This window comes from Anguilla anguilla, chromosome 4, assembly GCF_013347855.1.
Source record: "Anguilla anguilla isolate fAngAng1 chromosome 4, fAngAng1.pri, whole genome shotgun sequence".
In the NCBI taxonomy this organism is placed as follows: Eukaryota; Metazoa; Chordata; class Actinopteri; order Anguilliformes; family Anguillidae; genus Anguilla; species Anguilla anguilla.
This window is the reverse complement of record NC_049204.1, coordinates 39,270,621-39,288,548: the sequence shown is the minus strand read 5'-3', so window position 1 is coordinate 39,288,548 and position 17,928 is coordinate 39,270,621.

Here is a 17,928-nt window from a genome sequence, read left to right as displayed (position 1 = left end):
ATGTCTAGTTAACCCCATCTTTAATGCCCCCCTTTTTTAACACAAGCCTGGAAATGGCAAAATAAAATGGTTATTATTCTTGAACCCTTCTGACCACAGGTAATCCTGGTCTCTTCTGAAAGGTAACCCTTGGGCGCTTGTTTTCAAAGAGACAGAATGCCTCTAAATGTTAGTGCAATTAAGTAACAGAAGCTCAAACACACTGGAAGTGTTTTCTTGCCTAAAAGATTCCAGGTCTGCCTTCTAGTTTTGGGGAGGTCTGAATTTCTGAATGTTCTTTTTTCTTTTGTTTCCAGTGTACAGAGTACATTTTTATTTTTACTTATTATGTTCTATATCCCTGAAATCTATTTTCTGTGTTTCTTCGTGTAGGTGGCATATTTAGTGGGCTTGCTTCGGCAAGGGGGTCATTCATGGACGTCTAGTACAATCATGGACGTTTAGTACAATGCTTTAATAGGACACATGCGCAGGTGGTCACTTAGTAGGACGCATATGCAGGTGGTCACTCACTCAGGACGCACTTCCAACGGCACAAGATTTTTCAGCACAGCTTTATTGCCTAACGTTACTGTAACTAACCGTAAACCTAACATATTAGTGTTTCGCCTACTTTAGTTAACCTAGTTAGCGCGTACGGATGATCCATTAGCTCCCAAGAGTAGGAGCTACGGACACACAGCTACACCCCCGTTCGGATGCTATCCTGCATGCATGAGTAGGAGCTAATGACACACAGCTACAACCACCAATACAGATGTATGGACACACGGAGGACAACAACTAACGTTACAGAGGTGAGGACATTCCATAGTTAGCTAGCTATATAGTTAGCTAAGTTTTACTCATGACAATTTTAGGATATGACTAATCCCTGGAACATAATCGCTACTTGCTGATCCCCGGCTGTATATGTAACACTGCGGTGCGCCGTGGGTCTGGACGGTTTCGTGCTTCTTCTGAGCTATGCGCCCTCATTGAAATACATTGAGGCTTGAGGACAGTGCCAGTTGGAATTTGAAGCAAGCTCACACAATTCTTTCAGGAATTGTAACCTTTCTAGTTGTACGATGCAGTCATTGCTGGCCTCTGGGTCATTATTATCCAAATCAGTTTGGTCCTTAACAGAAGCCACCAACATGCACATCCTGTGTTTCTACACAATTTCTGTGAGTAACAATCATCTGCCCTGAGGGAGGGGAGAGTTTTACCTTAGAACTGTGAAAGCAGGGAAAGACCTTCAGTAATATTGCACTTTTCTGATATTCCTCTCACTGAACGTTCATTAAAGTATACACCGGTATTGCGTCAAGTATACACAGTCTATTGCTAGAGCCCAAACAATTTCAGATACTGTGGCACTGAGCATAATGATGACATCAAATTCAATCAGGTTAAAGTCAGCTTTATTGACAACAATCTTTTTGCTACATATCCTTCTTAACATGTGGATCCAAGTTCAGTTTTATCATTGTGCAAATGGTTTGAAAAAATCAGAACAAATACATATTAATAAATTGAAAGCTATTAAATAATGAATAAGTATATATATATATACATGAGTATACATGAAATAATTTGATACAAAGTAAACAAGTCAGTGTGAGTGGAATTCTCATGCCAGTATTTTGTCTACCTGTCATGTGCTTAACCTGAGCAGATTGTGTGCTCAAGGAATGACCTGTAGAGGCCACACATGTACTAAATGTCCACATGTGTAATATTCCCTAAACCACAGATTTAATACCCAATTGAACACAAACGTAATAAAGGTCACAAATGTAATACAGAGTTCAAACGTAATAAAGGATGAGCCACAATTTTAATAAGCGGTGCATTTATTCAACAAAGCTATTCTCGGACAAACACAACAGGTATCAAATTAGCCACAAATATAATGCAGAGCTGACCACATTCATTATCACTGTGTGTGTGTGTGTGTGTGAGCGCACAGATACTGTCAAAAATAGATGACCCCCCCCACCCAGGATCAGTCCATTTGGTCAGATATGCATTACATTTGTAGTTTTGTGATGCTTTTCAGAATTTGTTACAGTAACAATTTTATTACATTTGTTACTTCTATAGTACATGACCTCCCTGATCTGAGATAAGCAGGCACGCAAGGCTGGTACTGAAGCCCAGTGCTTAGAAAATGTGCAACTTTGACACACCATCGAGGCAGGTGTGTAAGTCTGCCAAATCTAAATAGGGTCCTAAATCCTTACTTTTTATTACACTATCTGTCATGGTTCTGTGTTCCTGTCTGTGTTTCCCTTGTTGGGCCGCCAGATGGCGGCACTTCTGTTTTGTGTCCTGCTTGTACCCTGTGTAATTGTATGATTGTCTTCAATTGTTCAATTATTGGTTCCTGGTTGTCTCGTTTTACCTTCCCTCTCTGTGGCCTGATTGTTCATGGTGCCCTCCTGTGTCTCGTCAGTGTCTGTCTATTTAAGTTCCCTTCTCCTGGACTCAGGTGCTGGATCCTTGGTTTGTCTGGTTGTGTTTGGTCTGATCATGTTCCTGCCCTGTGTGTTCCTGCCATGTTCCGTTTTCCACGTGTTTTTGGACTTTTGGTTTTCCTGTGTTTTTTTGAAGTTTTTTCCTTGTGTTTTGAGAGTTGCCCTGCGAGGCTTTTTGTTCCCTTTGTTCCCTTTTTGTTAAGTGAAGTCTTTTGTTCTTACTCTTTTGGAGTTTGAGTTTTTCCCCCTCTGCATTTGGGTCCTAACCCCCCACGCACCCTGACACTATCAGCATGATAAAAAGTTGTCTTGAGCAGCATGTTGAAGTGCCACAGGGAACACTGAACTGAATTTAGCATGCCAGAAGTTCTTAGCCTGAAAGGGCTGGTGTTAGCATTGGCTTGAAACGTACTTCCTGTCACAATATTGAGAGTGTAAGCAAACTAGCACTTATTGAATTAAGCCCCCAGGTAAATCTTGGGTGTTGACTGAATTGCATATGCCCTCACAGTCTTAATGCATTTTAATTAATCCAGCCTTTGATTTCAGCATACTTTTAGCAACAAAACCAAATTACATCTACTACCTGACTCCTACTGAACCTACCTAACCAAACTTCACTGGGGTCTGGCCGTCAGCAGGTTTAACCTAAAAAATTGCCTCAAGATCTTCATGGCAGAGAAGTGTGGACTCACCAACCAGGATCAGGCCAAATTAAAAAATAGTTTATAATTAGAAAAGAAAAAAAATACATTGCAGGATGTGGCTTTTATTCAATGATAATGAATATATTGAATCGGGTATTAAAGGCCCTCTCTTAGTCTTTACCAACATCTGTTCAGTTTAGACAGAGAAAATAAATTATTTTATTGCTTACACTCAGGACATTCTACACCTGATTGCATACCCTAAGTAAAAATATAGCAACTAAATAAGGAAAAAAGCGATTAGAGATTAGTATGTATAACCTCACCCGTATTGGAGCAGTACATGCTGAGAATTGATCTGTTTATATTAATTGTTCCTGATTATGAAACAAGAATAGTTTATAAGTGTTTTTCAAGCAATTCAAGCAATCTACAATTCTTTTTGTTTATTGGTCTGTGTCTGACAAACTGCTTCGTCGCTAGTAGAAAAGATGGAAGACACATAGACCCAGGGCCAGGCATGTGAGTGGTAAAGTTAAAGTATTTTCCCAGCCTGCTGTGTAGGAAGAGTAAAGTAAAATTATCTAAGTTTGTGTCCGATAAAGCTGCGGTATTTCAATCCATCACTACCAAACACTTTGCATTTAAAATGGAGATGAACAAAAGCTGTTATTTTTCCAGATTTAGCAGAGTACATGTAACTGCAGAAAGCTTTCTCTCTTGTATTCAGAATCCCTCGTTAACTGTAGGTCAGTCTCATCATTCCAAAGTTCCCTGTCAATTAGTCAGGGTGTAGAACAGTCTGTGTATTCTTTGAAGCGTGTAAATCCATGCTACTGGTAATTTCCTTGATTAAGCTATGTGCTATTCCACCTGAGCGCAAGGGGAAGAGGACTGCACACATGGAGAGACATTGCAGGCATCTGCTTCAGGTACTGATCAGAGGGGTCTCAGAGGGGAGGAGAGGGAGGGGAGGCGCCCTACTCAATGGAACACTCCTTCCTGGAGCCATGCTATTGCCAGTTATGAATGACCCCAGTCTGCATTAGCACAATCCATATTCGATCTGGGCTGCAGCGGCCCTGCTGAACATTAATCTGCGCTGATGCAGGTAATCCCATGTGCATCAATGCATAGTATAATGAACAGTGTTTAATGGAATTCAACAGACATTTTTACTATCATAGGCCTATTAGGGATATAATGGGAATTTTACCCTTTAATCACTTTAGCTTACAACATAAAGGCAATAATGCAAAGAGGAACAAACAAGACAAAAAATGCAACATCACCATTATATAACATAACTATGTCTAATTCAAAATGAGCTATTTAAGTAAAGAAAATTAACTTCCTTTTACTTAAAGGCATACTCTGCAAGATTTTTACCTTCAAAATATTATTAAACAGTAAGTATTATTGATGACATACTGGCAATCTCTGTCTTTGCACACATTTGCTGAATCCATGGTACTCTGCTTGTATTCCTGTTTGATGTGTTCGGGACATTTATGGGGATGATGTTCTTTTCTGTGTGAAGAGGGGTGGGTGTAGTACAGAGTCTGTGGGTTGGGATCAGGTTTTAGCGGAGCATTTGTAGCTTGATGGATATTGCAATGGCTGACGTGAAGAAGCATAACTTGCAGCAAAACAAAACTGACAGAGCTCGTTCAAAAACCCAAGTCAACCCTGGAATTCGTTTTCCTTAATGGCGATGGATATCGAAAAATGGAATAAATACAGATATAAAATATAAAAACGGAGGTGATTGGGCGAGGTTAAGAATGGAAGAGACATCTTTGATTGTAAATACAGGACCACAAAAAGGCTAAAAACCCTGCATCGTATGCCTTTAAGAACAGGAACAACGCATAAGCTTTCTATTGTTAGAACACCTGTAGTACTTCTGTACAATTAGTGAAATGTCCATTAAAACTTTGATAGCAGTGGCAGTCGATTGCTGTTATTGCCTCAGGAATGTAACAGAACTCGGGTACAGAGAGGAAATAAGTTTTGACATGAATGATGTAACAATGTTTCAAATAAATTTTAAATTAATTTAAATAATTTTCAAATGTAGCACTCCTCTGCACTGTGAAACAGCAGAGTACTTTGAATAATCACCAAACTAAAAAAGAAGCAAGGTGAGTGAAAGATTAGAGACTAAAGGACATATTTAATAAAGACAGTGCTAATAAGAAAGAAAGAACTGTTCCATCTAGAAAGGTATTTACAAATATTAATAATGTAAATGAACATAGTCACAACTTCAATAGGGGCACTGCTATGAACTTACATTTTCAGTGTGTGAGAAAACTGCAATTTAACATGGAATATAAGAGAAAATGTATGTTTTATGAAAAGGACTTCGAGATCTTGGTGGAAGATTCATCTTTGCAAAGAGTGTGATGTTCTTGAAGACCATAACTGGAGAGAAAATCATTCAGAATGCCAATACTGTATAAATCAAGAGCCCTCTTTAGTCATGTCCACGTGTTTATTCTCCGCAACTTAATTTACCATAGTCATTTTTAATATCAAGCTCAATCTTTTATGTTTTCCAAATTTTAACTCAAAATCCGTCATTAACATTGACTCCGTCATTTGAGTCCATTAGGACCCACTGCACCACCACTTTATTCCTCTCAAATGAATAACTTAAAAAACATACATATACGTTTACATGTACTTAAAATGAAAAACAGAAAACCACGATTGAAAATTACAGACAGAATTACAAGTAAATGGCAAGAGGGCAGTGGATATTCTTTAGCCAAAATAAGTGTTAGAAAATGTATGTAATTCCATAGTAGTACACTTGTCGGGGATAGAAACAAAGTGTACTTTTTTTTTTTTTTTTTTTACAAGTGTACCGAAATACAATTTTATTTAATTGTATTTAAAGCATACTTTCAAAGTACACTTACAATTAACCCTGTAAGGTGTAAGATCACAAATATGTGATTAGAATGTCCTTAACTGAACACTCTAATGCTGATGCAACAATCACTATTTGTAATTGAAATCAATGAAGTTCTAGAAAATTGACTTATTGAAAATAATTCCATTTGAACTTGCAAATTGAATGTAAGCCATACTATTGTGTGCACACACATTTAATTTAGCTCTTTGTCTGTGTATTCCAATTCAAATAAATATAGTTGGCCATCAAAGTAAAGAGACTCAACAACATCCTCATAATAGCCTGATGAATAATTAGTTCAATATTATCTTATAAAGGTAATCCACATTAAAGGTAAAACACGTTTGCTCTACTTGTACCTTTTGAGGAGCTTACGAGAAAAATCAAATTTTCCACAGTGACCTTCGCAGATATCATTCTGTCCATCATTGAACTGAAACACCTTCTAAGATAAAGCACTGGTGCAGATCATGGTATGAAGCCATCTATAAGCAGCTGCATACAGATTCAGCCATTGAATCAGAGCTACTTCACTGTGTGGCTACCACAACAATAGTGTTGTTAATAATAATAATTAAAATGATAATAATGAAAGTATCTAAATGTATTAGCAACCTATACAGCAAATAAACAAAAATAAATAAATAAATAAATAAATAAAAATCTTATGTTTTCTTTGTTACCAATTGCTTAAAAAAAAAAATAAATAAATAAATAAATCAAGCTAAAAATCAACTATCGGAAACATAAAAGGCTGATTTGGCTTTTAAAAAATCAGCCACCGGAATCAACATAAAAATTCATGATTCAGTCAGGTGCCAAAAGAACAGAGAAATTCTTTGTGGGACATATTTCTAAAAAACTGTTTTTGAGTGAAGTAATTAAAAATTTGTTCCAGAAGTAATTTTTGGATATAAGGCAATATTCTTATTTACAGTAAATCAAATCGTACATAATTTAAAGCAGTCATCTGTCTTTGAAAAGCTAGTATGGTTTTCTGAGTGAATTTTAGCAGGAATTGTTTGCTAGGTGGCCAAAAAAAACATGATGTCCCCGTTCGTATAAATGTTACAGCTATCGTAATTATGTTGCCTCTGAGCTGCTATAACAAATGTTTGCTGTTATGTTTACAGAATGCCTTTTAAAGTGACAATCTCGAAGATTTCAGCTTCGTTCTCTATGGCGGTGCCAATGGCGAGAAGCGGTAATTGCAGGTGTGTTTTTGGACCTCACTTCCCATAGATCCAACCGGATCCAACCAGTGTCGCCTGTGTGACGTCAGTCAGTTGGCACGCCAACTATAATGGTTACTATTTACTGAATAAAAACGGTTGTTATAAAAGTAACGTTATGTACATACTAATTCATTGTCTAACATTAAGCTAACTCAAGATGTCTTTACACTGCTGAGCCGGGTTAAAATGCCATAGCAAACCTGGCGTAGAAACAGTGATGATCAATTTCTGCAAACGTTCTTTATCCACCTTTTGCCCGGTATGAACATCTTTACATTGCAGAGAAGAATTTGCGGGATTCGCTGTGGCTCGTGCAATTATGTATCTCGTGCACAATAAGCAGTCTTTTTTGTGAATGATTGTTGTGTGGTATTTTTGAAACAACTGCCTTGCAAAATGTTACCACTGGTGTTTCTGGATTTGCTAGCTAAACTGTTCGAGAATAAAGCTGAGCTGGGTGTTAAATTAGCAATCAGAACAAGAAGAATACAACAAAAACAAAGGAGATTTCATCAAAAAGGGCATAAAGGCTGAAGGATGAGGGAGCGTAATAAAATAAAACAATGCTAATCCATACTGCCGTATTCTTTTATTTAGTTTTCTCCTGCATGATGTCTTCATTTACATTACATTACATTATAGGCATTTAGCTGACGCTCTTATCCAGAGCGACTTACAACAGTGTAACCAAACTCAGGATCAAGTCCACTTAAGTCCATTGAACAAAATGCAGATAAAAAGCCTTTACTATGATAGCATACATTAAGGAGAAACAAGATAGTCTGAACCAAAAAATTTTTTTTTTATTTTTTATTTTTTTATTTTTTTTAATAGTTATGGGAGGGGGTTTAGGGAAGAGGAGAGAGGTACACAGAGAAGAGGTGCGTCTTGAGTTTCCGTTTGAAGGTGCTCAGACACTCTGCTGTTCTGACCTCCACTGGAAGATCGTTCCACCATCGTGGGGCCAGAACTGCAAAGAGTCGAGACCTTGTTGCTGCTCGTGTTGGGGGAGGAATCAGCCGCCCTGTAGTAGCCGATCGGAGCGATCTGGCCGGCTTGTAGGGTCTGATCATCTTCTGCAGATAACCAGGAGCTGACCCCTTGACTGCTTGGAAAGCAAGCACCAGTGTCTTAAACCGGATGCGAGCTTGCACTGGTAGCCAGTGGAGGGAGATGAGGAGGGGAGTGACGTGGGAGTCACGAGGGAGGTTGTAAACCAGACGTGCTGCTGCATTCTGGATGAGCTGAAGGGGTCTGGTGGCTGATGCTGGGAGGCCAGCCAGGAGGGAGTTGCAGTAGTCCAGACGTGACAGTATCATGGCCTGGACCAGGAGCTGTGTGGAATAATTGGTGAGGAGTGGTCTTATTCTGCACGGATGAACCTGCACGACCGGGTGGTTGCCGCGATATTCTCAGAGAGTGACAGCCTGTTGTCCAGCACAACTCCAAGATTTCGGGCACTCTGCGAAGGGTGTAGGGGAGTGTCTCCTAAAGAAATGGGCAGATGAGAAGTGGGAGAGGTAAGAGAAGGAATATGGAGAAGTTCCGTTTTGCTTGTGTTGAGCTTGAGCTGGTGTTTGGTCATCCAGCTCTGGATGTCACTCAGGCAGGCGGATATGCGATCGGAGACCTGAGTGTCTGTGGGAGAGAAAGAGTAGAAAAGTTGAATATCATCTGCATAGAGATGATATGACATGCCATGGGCGGCAATAACAGGGCCAAGGGACCTAGTATACAGAGAAAAGAGGAGGGGACCAAGGACAGAGCCCTGAGGGACCCCAGTTGTGAGGGGACGAGGAGCTGATACTGCACCGGCCCAGGCAACCTGGAAGGAGCGGCCGGAGAGATAGGACGCAATCCAGTTGAGGGCTGGTCCGCAAATTCCCAATTCTGTCAGGGAAGACAGAAGTGTAGGATGGTCAACGGTGTCGAAGGCAGCTGAGAGGTCAAGAAGAATTAGGACAGATGAACGGGATGCTGCGTGTGCTGCGTGGAGAGACTCAGTGACGGAGTCTCCGTCGAGTGACCGGGTCTGAAACCAGACTGCTGAGGGTCTTGGAGGTTATGCTTAGAAAGAAAAGAGGAAAGTTGGTTAGACGCAGCACGTTCGAGAGTTTTAGATAGGAATGGAAGAAGGGATACCGGTCTGTAGTTCTGGGTGAGGCAGGGGTCCAGTGTTGGTTTCTTCAGAATGGGGGTGATGTGGGCTCTTTTGAAAGATGACGGGAAGGTGCCAGAAGTCAGGGAGGAGTTAATCAGGTGGGCGATGAAGGGGATGATCTCTGGTGAGATCAGCTGGAGGAGGGTAGAGGGGAGGGGATCAAGGGCACAGGTGGTGGGACGGTGGGAGAGCAAGAGTTGGGAGACATCAGGGAGAGAGAGTGGGGAGAAGGTGGAGAATGTGGGGAGGGTCATAGAGGGGATGGGGGGAGGGAAGGGTGGGGAGTCGGGAGGGTCAAGGGAGCTGCGGATGAGTGTGACCTTTGCTTCGAAGAAGGCTGCGAAGTCTTCAGCAGTAAGGGAGGTCTGAGTTGGAGGTGAGGGTTTACTGAGGAGAGAGGAGAAAATTGAAAACCGTTGCCTGGGGTTAGCAATAGATTTGTGTATTTTAGAGTGGTAGTATGTTGCCATGGCAGTGGCAACTGCTGAGGAGAAGGAGTTCAGTAGGGACTGGTAGGCAGAGAGGTCCGTTGGCATTCTAGACTTCTTCCAGTTCCGCTCTGCTGCACGCAGGGCAGTCCTGGAAGATCGCAGAACGTCAGTCAGCCACGGGCATGGAGGAGATGGGCGTGTGGGCCTGGAGACAAGAGGACAGAGGGTATTAATGGCAGTGGAGAGTGATGATAGCAGGGTGTCAGAGGCCGAGTCAGAGGGAAGGGCAGAGAAGACATCAAGAGGGGGGAGGGAGGCAGTGACACAAGGGGCAAGAGAGGAGGGAGAAAGGGCGCACAGGTTACGGCGGACAGAGACAGTAGGGCTGGGTGGAGAGAAGGGGTGTGGGTGGGAGGGAAGGGGGAGTGAGAAGGAAACAAAATGATGATCAGAGGTATGGAGAGGGGTGACGTTTAGGCCAGTGCAGGTGGTGTTCCTCAAAAATACGAGGTCGAGGAGGTTGCCAGCCTTGTGGGTTGGGGGAGAGTGCTGGAGGGAGAGGTCGAAGGAGTGGAGTAGTGGAAGGAAGGCTGCAGACTGGGAGGCTTCAAGGTGAATATTGAAGTCTCCGAGGAGGATGAGGGGGGCACCATTCTCAGGGAAGGAGCTGAGCAGGATGTCAAGCTCTTCCAGAAAATTTCCCAGGGGACCTGGGGGGCGGTAGATGACAGAAATAAACAGGTTAGATGGGTGAGTCACATGTACAGAGTGGTGTTCAAAACTGGACAGAGAGAGGTGAGAGTGGAGAACAGAGAAATTCCAGGAGCGGGAGAGAAGTAAACCTGTGCCACCACCACGGCCTGATGGCCGGGGTGTGTGGGAGAATGAGAATGAGGAGGATAGCGCGGTTGGGGTAGAAGAGTTGTCAGGGCTGATCCAGGTCTCTGTGAGGGCCAGGAACTGGAGAGACAGGTGGGAAGCGTAGGCGGAGATGAAGTCGGCTTTTCGGGTTGCCGACTGGCAGTTCCAGAGTCCCCCAGCGAGGGTGGCATTCTGGCTGGTAGCTGGTTGCAGGTCGCGGAGGTTGGATGGGTTTCTCTGTCGTGGGGGCCCGCGACGCTGGAAGCGGGTTCGGAAGGGGAGAGAGCATACTGGGATGGGGAGGGAGCGCATAAAATGTGACGGAGCGACGCTATGCGTCGCTCTAAAAGCCCTATTATTGTGCAAATGCACCTGAAACTAATGACACAATTAAAAACAATAAATCAATAAAATTAGCTTCACAAAAGAAGGTAGTTCCTAACCGACGCACGTGACCTCAATTACAAGCAATAATCAGAAATCAGACCCGGCTCTGCTCCACATACCCCGGCTTTATTCCGATCATTATAATATATTGATGAACCCAATGGCAATGTAAATAACGGTAACGTTAAGGCCAGTTCAGATCAATGATTCGCAACGAGGCAAAGCAGTTTTAGAATGTTGCAGAGAAAATTGCAGCGATGTGAACTGGCTAGTAGCAGAGCCGTTGCCTGCCCTGAGGTTTTAAAAGACCATCCTTGTCAAATCGCCAAGTGCAGTTTTAGAACGTTTACAATCAGACGTCTAGGAATTTTGCAAGTTGCACCCAGTCTCATTGCGAATCATTGATCTGAACTGGCCTTAAGTTAGCTACACTGCAACGTTGAAACAAGGTAGCATTGCATTCGAGAGACGGTTTGCGAGGTCGGTACCAGTCGGTAGCGTTAGCTAGCGTTTTTTTTTCTAATTGTTAGCCGACATTAGATTGTGTTAGCTAGCTAGCCTGATATGAGAGATGGATACTGTGCGCAACATTGTCTAAACTAATGTTGTCTTTCTCGACATGGTCCGCTAGCTAGCATTAGCTGTGCAAATAGCTATCTAATTTAGTAAAGTTACATTGTCATTAAATGTAATACGAAGTCTACATCAACAAATAATATGATCTCTCATGTTACACAAAAACTTTTTAGGGTTCCATAACTCCCCCAACCCCCCCTTTCCCTGTTATTGTAACGCATGCAGACACCGGAAAAAACAGTACGCCGCTCACACACAAGTGAGTTGAAGAGCGAGCCTGTTGCGTTAGTTGCGCCTACCCTCTCTGGCGGACCAACCACTGATGGGTGATGAAAAACGCGTCACTAACTGTGCGCCGCTTGTGATTTTTTCCCAGGAATGTCGCCACAGACACCAAGTTTTTTAATCATGAATTATGATAATAATAATAGTATAAATGAATATAAAAATAGGCTCAATCACCATTGTGTTACCTAATGCAGCGATAGATAGTGACGTAAAAGACATTTATTTTAATGAAAATCTTTGAGATTATTACTTTAAAGAGAAAACGAGGGAATTAGTAACCAGGGAAGTCATGGAGAGGGCTTCAGATTTGGAGATTAACGACACTGGATGGTGTTGAAAACCAGTGACATGTAGTGTCCTTTTGGGGAGACCTTAGGCATTTTAAATGGTATTTAAGATTTGTTAAATAAATTAATTGTACTCATCAAAGTGCTTGACATATTCTGTTAGTTCAGTGTTTAATGTTTCAGCTAATTTGCTTGCTGTGACGACATCTGGATACTCCAAGTGATTAAGAGAAAAGAAACAGTCACCTGGTCACAGGCATTTGTAATAAGCACACACCAGATTGGTCTGTATAGGAGGTTATTTACTTTGTCTCTTAACACCTCAAGTAAGCTTTTACAAACACACATTACCACAACTCACTTCACTGTAAGTTACGAAGTTGCTTGTGTGTCAGTGTTTGCGTACATGCTTCATAATCTGAAGATCTGCTCTCACATTACTATTAAATGTATCTCACATTAAATGTGTTTCCTTGATTAACATCCGTATGTGCAGAGCAGAAAAACACCTGTACAACGTAACGCCGGACTATGGAGGTGCGAAGGCACTGTATTTTCTGAGTAAATGAGCAAAATAAAAAACAGTTACTCTTATAGCGACACTACCCAACATAAAGATGTTTCTGATGATCTGCCTTTACAACGGCTGATACTGTACAGTGCTTTTTAAAAAAGAAGAAAAAAAACACACTTCAGGTAATTCCAAAGCAGCCTGTATTAAGGCAAAAACACTTCAAGTAACTCCAAAGTTACCTCTACAGTGACATTATGTTTCCAGAGGCCGTATGTTTGGAAATATTAGTTTTATTGTGTTTATTCACAGTTATAAGCCTAAATATCAGTTTCTGTGTTGTGCTGGCACTCCTTTCCTTGATTTCTGTGGTCTCAGCTGTACATGGCATAGAAAATAATAATAATAATTTTGAAGTCCTGTAATATACACATCTAACCTCTGTAGATTTAACATCACTGTACAAGTGTTTTGGAGTTACCTGAAATGTTTTTTTTTTTTTTTTTTTACTTTAAACCACTAAGCTGTGAGTGCCCCTATACCAGCCACTGTAATGTCAATATGCGATCAGAAACTTGTGTAAGTAAATAAAATATCCTTAATTGCACACAGAAATTGTCCATGCCAACTGAACACATAATTCAAAATTGAAATAATATAAAAAACTCTTTTTTATATTATTTTTTTGTGGAATATTTTTGGAGAGGACAGGCATTTTGGCATACTAGCGCATTTCACAATCCTCTCTTCCCAACTTTTCAAAGACAAAGGAGTGTGTGGTGCATGGTACTTCTGAGGGTCATTCCACCACAGATGAAATGTGTCCTTTTGTCACCTTGCCTGACTGCATGTTCATCTGGCCGTTACGGCTTATGAAATATCTTAAACAGAAACAGACTGCCCATTACAGCTTCTAGTTACCATACTGGAGAGTGATTCAAGTTGGTCTTATTTGATGGATGGCTCTTATTTTCCTGTCAGCCCTGAACTATTTTTATGTTTATCTTGATAGTGGCTTAATGGGCCTTCATCCATCTTTCAGAGCCCCAGGAAGACGATCTTGGCACAGATGATGGCAACACGTGTCACTTCAGATAAATAAATAAATCAACTTAGAATATACTTTCAAGGTAGCTCCAGTGCTCTTTTTCCCCCAAGCTGCACTGCCTGGATTACATCTATTTTCAGAGTTAATCAACCTTTTTGATGGAAATTGAAAACACAACGTAAGCTGTGCTCTCTCTTTTTTCACAATGTCACTATTTCACTATATATGCAGTATACATAATAGTACTATATTTATATACCATTGTGACGACCCGCCCCCCTTTGGGTTGTTTCTGTTCACTTCTGTTCTACATTGTCATTCTAGGTTGGGAGGCGGCTCATCAGAGCTGAGGGCGTACACCTGGATCTGGGCGTGTCCTCCAGCATAAAGGCTGCTGCCAGTTCCCAGTGTGGCCTCTCTCCAGTCCGCTGCACACTTAATTAGTTTGGTTCACTCCTTGCAACACACACAACATATTCTACACACACACACTCACTCACACCACTGATTCTACTGACGCTCATATACATAACATATTTGATGTAGTTCATTTCATTACCTTTGTTAATAAATTATTTGATTATTTAATGTGTCCCCCATTCTTTGTTGCAACCTGAGAGCCAGGGGTTGTAACACAATTAGGTTTGCAAATTTTTACAATGAAGGTGACTGGGTGGAATATTTTCCTGCACCCTAGGTTTTGACAATAAAATGTTTCTTTTTGTATTTTCATTTATATTTCATTTGTTCTTTATTCTTCTGCATGTAGCTGAGATTGGTACTGGTTTTGTTCCCAAAAAATAAATTCACTGAAATCCTCTGGATGGGTATCCGTAGAACATGGAAAATAAATAAGTAGTATGTTTACTCAATTTATTCTTTTTCTTTAGAAAGATACCAACTTAATACAAATTTTTACTTAATCCTTTGGATTTAAAAAAAAAAAAAAAAAACTATTTGACCTATCCAAGGAGATTAGCCAATGAGGTGTCCCCCTGGTGAGGTGATGTAAAGCTTATAGGTTAGCCAATTAAAAGATGTACTGTGCTCCTAAATCAAAAGTGTCTACCCTAACTGCACCTCTTCTGAACAGGCATTGTGCTTTGCCTTTTCTAGTGGCTTTGAGTGCTTCATTTGTCCTGGGACACCTATAGCATGGTATTTTATTTAATACCTATCTAGGGCAACTGAGAAAGGCTCCATCCCAAGTACAAACTTGCAAAATGCCAGTGACAGGCCCGGCTCTCTGGCCACCGGGAACCACTTCCCACAATTCCACATGAAATCAGGTGTTATTCCATGTTCTCATCCAATTATCCCCCAATGGTGTTCTCTGCAGTTTGGAATCCACACTCGATTCAGAATCTGCAATGAGGATCCAAACACTGTGCTATTAAACCTCAGAGTAACCTTTGTACATGCTATGCTTTTCATGCATGTTCACTTATTCACTTGTTCACTATTATCACATTACATTTACTTTTTTATTCATTTAGTTTTAGAAATTTGAAACCCTATGCATGACTGAGCATTTCCGATTCCTTCCCAAATTTTGGAATAACAAATCATCTGCAACCACAGCTGCATACAGTGTATGAACCCCACTGCCGATTTGGAAGTTTGTAGACATCCACGGTTCTCCTCTGAAACACCTGGTGTCACCAACTGCTTCTTTTCACACCGCAGACTACAGACAACAGATTAGGTCGCTAGATAGCAATGCATGTGGAACCCTATCCATCTATAATTGCACATCACCCTATGGAGCTATTGGCCACAGTCGGAAGGCATGGTCCACATTCGATCTGAGGCCATAAGGCTCATGAGGCAAATGTGATGCCTTAACAGAATGAACCATCCAGCAGTCTGGAATTTTGTCCCATACAGTAATTAACCCATACAGCCAGCTTTAATGTATGTGGTGGCAAATATTGTTAAGCTGCAGTCAAATCAATGTCAGAAATAAAACAGGCATGCTTGAGAGGAATCAAACCACCAAGCATTGATTATTTATTTTTGTCAATTTATTTTTGTCAGCATGTGTGGAACACCTCCAATGTTTATTGTTCTATTTTTTCTCACATTTATCACATATTGTAAAGTGCTTTGCAGGCATTTTATTGTGAAGGTTACTGCCTTGACTGCTTCTCATTTTGACCTGTTTTGCCTTGCCACTGTTGCCTTAGGCTTGCTCCTGTGGGGGCTTAGGCCAGGGTTGTCTGTAAAGCGTATTGTGACAACTGCTGTAAAATACTCTATACAAATAAAATTTGATTGATTGATTGATTGATTGAATCTGGGTCGTGGCCAGGCTGCATGCAGCCTGTGCAGTCCCTTCTCCTATGGATGGTTCCCAGACTCTGAACCCTAATGTGTGCCCACCCAACATTCTCCACTTTCTGCACAATCACTTTTTTTAATGGATAACAAAGGATGCCCCTGAAGCCTAACAGTGTATAACTAAACAAGCAACATCCATCCTTCATGCAAAAACATTTTGGCGGCATCTTTTGTACCTGTATGTGTAACAGCAATAACCCTGTGCATGAACTGAAGGAAAGAGCTGATGAGGGAGAGATGGATGGAACATCTGCCATGCCTGAGTTTTGTGAGCAAACTCACAAAAGCTGGCTAGCTAATATTATATTTTTTTACAGCTTCCTCCATAATACACTTTGCTAGAAATTCCCCATGTGTCACCACTTCTCACAAAAGACTAAAATGTCCGCTCACCTCCGGATTCTGTGAGTGCATATTACCACACATGGAGGAGAGCCTTTTTTTCGTGCCCCTAATGGGCAAGTTATTGTCAGAACATTTCAACAGAAAAACAGAATTCTATCCACAGTGCAGGGGCCAAAATAGTTTTTTGAAAATGTGGTGGGCACCTGTTCCCGGAAGGTATCCCTATGGGTTTAGTTATCTTCTATGCTGCCTGCTACATTGGAGCTATTGTGCGAATGCACTGTCTCTTTGCATTATTCCATGCTGTTTACTGTCTTTTTCTTTTTATAAGTGAAAACAAAAACAAAAATAAAAAACAACTATTTTATTATAGATGGAGTGTCGAAAATGAGAAGTGACCTAAACACATGAAGTTGAACAGCATTACTGGGTTCTATTTATAAAGTGGAAATATAAATGTAAAATATTCATGTAGATGAAATGTTAGGAATGGTTTCGTAGGAGTGGAGGTGTAAATAAACATTGCAGGGAGGTGAGAAATGAGGCTCATTGAATCTTTTCAGTGTTATGGTTCCATTTTGTCATCACGTTTATTTATTGTGCATTTTAAAGTGCCTCCCAGCAATTTTATTGTGAGGGGTATTAAGCACAGAATAAAATCTGATTGATTGAGAGTGCCATATAAAACAGTATAAGATTAATTTATCTATCAAGTTTTTATTGATTGTGTTCTTTTTATTGTGATTCATATACCACATAGTGAATGGTTTGGCATTTGATTTTTTCAATGACTGCATTTATGTATTTATTTATGTCTTAATGCATAACTCCCATTGATATGTACTTCTACTCATTCTATATACTTGCCAACACTAAAAAAGAATAACAAGAATGTTGTTGGGAGAGAGAGAGCTTTCTGTTTATTGTTGTTCACTGTGCCTTCTGTGAAATTGATTTTTCATTGAGAGAACAATGGATCCCACAGATATTGGGTGAAAACGTTTTTAAAAAGTGTATTATGTATAATTAAAATGCAGAACAGAATATTTCCGCGGACTAAAAAATATGTTAGTGTTGAGTATCTTCAAAATCAAAAGTGTCAATTTAGGTATATCATATTACATTACGAGAATAGATTGTATGGAGTCACCACATCATAGATATGGATGAATATTTCGGACAAAATTAAATAAATACATCATGAACTGTGAGCATAAATAATTAAATACATCATGAAATAAATACATCATGAAATGTGAGCATAAATAATTAAATACATCATGAAATAAATTAATACATCATGAAATAAATACATCATGAAATGTGAGCATAAATAATTAAATACATCATGAAATAAATTAATACATAATGAAATGTGAGCATAAGTAACTGTGGCACGAAATGTGCGTATGGATTTATTTAATTA